The sequence below is a fragment of the Cucumis sativus genome, chromosome 7 (genome assembly GCF_000004075.3).
Source record: "Cucumis sativus cultivar 9930 chromosome 7, Cucumber_9930_V3, whole genome shotgun sequence".
In the NCBI taxonomy this organism is placed as follows: Eukaryota; Viridiplantae; Streptophyta; class Magnoliopsida; order Cucurbitales; family Cucurbitaceae; genus Cucumis; species Cucumis sativus.
Genome location: NC_026661.2, coordinates 9,880,812 through 9,885,310, shown reverse-complemented (window position 1 = coordinate 9,885,310; position 4,499 = coordinate 9,880,812). Strand labels below are relative to the sequence as shown.

General features: G+C 29.1%; 1 long non-coding RNA gene across 1 annotated transcript; it reads right to left on the bottom strand.

The window, feature by feature from the left end:
• Nucleotides 1–979: 979 nt before the first annotated feature.
• LOC116405200 lies at nucleotides 980–2,533 on the bottom strand. The gene is made up of 2 exons (XR_004218363.1): nucleotides 1,933–2,533; nucleotides 980–1,333 (listed from the first exon to the last, which is right to left on the bottom strand). It is a non-coding gene; the product is annotated as an uncharacterized LOC116405200 (long non-coding RNA).
• Nucleotides 2,534–4,499: the final 1,966 nt, after the last annotated feature.

The window sequence follows — 4,499 nt, the reverse complement described above, 5'->3', positions numbered from 1 at the left end:
ATTAATGCAATGGAAAGGAGCAAGACATGGACAATGACCTCTTTGTCGAAAATCATCACATTATAGAAAGTAAATGGGCCTACAAAGTGAAATATCACCCTGATGGAAATGTTGATTGCTATAAGGCGAGACTCGTTGAAAAAGTTTACAATCAACAAGAAGACATGGACTTCCTCGATACATTCTCACCAGTTGCCAAAATAGTCACAGTGAAGGTTTTTCTAACCTTAGTGATTTTCCTTAACTGGAAACTTACTCAAATGGACATAAACAATGCATTTTTCAATGGAGATTTATTTGAAGAAGTATATATGTCCTTACCCATGGGATATAAAACATCCATTATGTCAACCAAAGACGAGAAGCTTTTTTGTCGACTGAATAAGTCAATCTATGACCTCAAACAAGCTTCCAAACAATGGTTTGTAAAAATTTCTTTTGCATTATTAGCTCATGGATTCATCCAATCCAAATCAGACTACTCTCTCTTTACCTATGGAAATGGTACAAAATTTGTTGCATTACTAGTGTATGTAGATGACATACTTCTAACTGATTCATCTCTTGAAGAAATTAATGTTGTTAAGGAGATTCTTAAAAGCCAATTTAAGCTTAAGGACTTAGGACAATCGAAATACATCTTAAGACTAAAGTTATCATGCAAGTACTCCTTATAGATCCTTGAAACACTAGTTATCTAGATGCCAAACCTATTTCATTGCCCATGGATCCAAACATTAAAATGTCAAAGGAGAAATGAACAACATTTGCCAAGCCTAGTTATCTAGATGTCAAAGGACAAATGAACAACATTGATTGGTGAAGAAGCAACTAACTATAGAAGGATGATTTGCTGACTTCTGTACTTACAAATTTCAAGACCAGACTTGTGTTTTGCTATACATCGACTTAGCCAATTCCTAAAAAAACCAACTAATGATCACTTAAATGTCGCACATCATCTATTGAAGTACTAGAATAAGTAATAAAGACAGGGCATTTTAATCAAACATGTCAAGGAATTCCACCTCAAGGCTTATGTTGATACAGATTGGGGAGCTTGCCTTGACACTAGAAGATATATTTTAGGTTGTTTCATTTTCTTGGGAGATTCCCTTGTATCATGAAAGTCGAAAAAGCAAGCACTATCTCAAGATCTACTACAGAAGCATAATGTAAAGTTTTGGCCTCAGTAACCAGTGAGTTATTATGGATCTCTCAACTTTTAAAAGACTTGAATATCACCTCTTTGCTGCCAACTGATGTGTTTTGTGATGACCAAGGTGCCATCGCTATAGGCTCTAACCCAACATTTCATGAAAGAATCAAGCACCTAGAAATCAATTGCCACTTTATGAGAGACAAAGTAGTTGATGGCTTCCTTAAAGTACTACTCATTAGCTAAAGTCTGCAACTAGCTGACATGTTTACAAAGGCCTTTCCTTCAAACATTTTCACAAAACTCTTAGTCAAATTGAAAATCTTTGATGTCCATCTTCCTACTTGAGAGAGAGTATTAGAGTCCTTGTAAAACTTAAGTTTTTTGAAGTTGTTAGGTTGTTATTATCAATTACTTGGTTACCCTTGGTGGTTGTTACAACTAGTTAATTGCTTAATTGACCCAACCAACTGAAGCCCATTATATACAGGGTATTCGTTAATGTAATTTTAGGGCTGACAAGAAGAATGACAAATTAAGATGTTTACTTTGGAAAAATAACAAATTTATTTTTAAATTGTAGAATAGCAAAATTGAAAATTCTGAAAAATAAATAAATGGAACAATGTCTTAAATGTCCCTACCCAATTCAAAAATAGTTCTACATACAATTGTTCACCTAAAACCCAAATACCTTGCAATTAAATAACACATAATTGTTGAAATTGTGCATGTTTAGGTATTCAGAGTCGAAAAGAATCTAGCTTCACTACCTTCCACTTTCGTAGATTCCATCAAATCTTCAAAGTCTTCGATCATTTGCAGAAAATATTGGAGCTTCAAGATTCGTCCTCCTCGAAACCTTCAAAGTCTTCATACATTCACTGCAAATCAAAGAATTTTCTTCTTGTCAACCATCTTCTTCATCCAACTGATTACAACCATCTTCTTCATCAAACCAATTATAGATTCTTTTTCGTTTCGCGCAAAGGTGAGCTTCTTAGAAAAGATATAATGTATGTCACAAAACCCCAACAACAACAAAGTCAATAAAATCCGACGACTGACGGTGGTTGGAAGTTTTGGCATAATCGGTGAACGAATGCAGATGAAGGAGACCGGGGTAGCTAAGCGTGTGACTCGCGAAGGAACAAGCGGCGTAAAGACGCTCGGTTTCGGATGAAGTAAACATGCGACTAGCGGCATGCAACGGAGGAGATGTTTCCTTGCGGCTTAGTTCTCGATCAACATAATGGAGGAGATGGCTACAAAGGTGGATATCTAGACTGGACGAAGAACACTCGAACAAAGATGAGGTGTCGGCGGCGGCTAGGGTTTGGTGAGAGTGAAGAAGACGATGAAAGTAATAATAATATTATTATATTATTATTTTCCCTTAAATTCCTTTTCCTTTTTTTTAATTTTATAATTTAAATAAAAAAAAATCTTTTATTCTCAATTATTTCATTCCAAAAATAAAATATTTATTTTTTATAAATATTTTAGAATATAAATAATTCAAAAATGCTAAATTTATGTTTGCTGTTATTTTAGAGATATGAAGATAATCTTAGCATGATTATAGGGATGATAAAATTTTAAATTCAAATTATTATTAACAATATCTATTTTTATAAATTTTTAAATCAATTTTAATATTTTGGCGGTTTCAAATCAAAATTTAAAATCTATTTTTGAATAACAATTATGAAAAATAGATAAATGATATTAACGAGATAATCCTAAAATTTTGAAATTATGTTTTGACATTATTTTAGGAAATCAATCAATACCACGATTATAGGGGAAAATCAAAATTTTCTTAGAATAATCATGTATACATTAAATGCATCATAATTATAGCGGTAAGATACAATTTTAATTTTAACAACCACAACTAAATAAATTGTTAATTACTTGATTTGAAACCTACAAACAAGAAAATCTAGAATAAATTGCAGGCTTAAATCTAAGGGATGTTGATTCAATCAAATTCATTTCGAAAACAAATATTTATTTAATATTTTTACACTACTGAATGATTTGCAAATACAATGTATTTGTGATTCTGGGTTATATTCTATCATTTTAACCTACACAAGTATATTGTATTTATCGGATAAGAATTTTTCTCTATACAAGTAAAATCGGCTAAAAAAATAAAAAAAGTGAAATTCTTGTATTCATATTTGACATAATTTTATGGAATGATCTAAAAGTTAAATTCAAATTGTTATTAAAACTATATCATGTATTATTTAATAAATTATACAAAATAACATGTTTACTTAAGATTTACCAAATTTGAATGTTATTTACAAAATACAGTGAATATGTGTTATTTTCAATATCATGTCTCGTTTTTTTGAATTATTGAAATAAATTGTATTTGGAATATGTGAAATCAACTGTAGTAGTAATGATATTACATCTTGATGACAATTTTTTTTTATCTTTTTTTGTGTGTCCCAAATCTGTTGATTGGAATATGTTTGTATAATAGATGACTATAAGATTTTAAAGATTGTGGATTACAATTATGATGTATTTGAGACTTTTATTAACGTAATTTAAAAACACGTTTCAAAACAATTATTAATACGATTGACACAATAAAAAAAAATTAAAAATAAAAATCAACCAATTAGCACGATTTTAGGAGAAGATAAAATTTTAAATTCAATTTGTTATGAACAACATGTATTTTAGAGGTATTTAAATACAAAATTTAAATTCAATAATTTTATAAATATTTTGGAATATAAATAATCCAAAAATGTTAAATTTATGTTTGTCATTATTTTAGGAATATCAATCCAATAACACGATTTTAAGAGAATTTACAATAATTTAAAATAAATTTTTAAATGATAGTAAATAATATCTATAGAAAATGTTTCTAATTTAATGATAATTAGATAACAAGTTTACATTGTGTTACAATTTATTCCCTAAAATAAAGCTTAACAATTTATTATTATTAATATGGTCCATCCGAATATGGAATAATTGCTATATGCATAATTATAGGAAAGATACACCAAAATGCATAATTTTAGGTAAAAGATATTATTTTAATTTTAAAATTTTGAATCTTCCAACGAAACCTACAATTAAGCAATAGAGCAATCGGTTATAAATTTAAGGCATGAATCTAGAATTTAGTTAAATGAGATCCATAGATAAAATAAATATTTATTTAATATTATTATAAAATTGAATGATATCCAAATACATCGTAATCGCAATTATGTGTTATGTTTTATTGTTTTACGATTGACAAATACATTGTAATTAAGGAAATGATATTCATTTTATCAAGAGGTAAAATCGGTTGAAA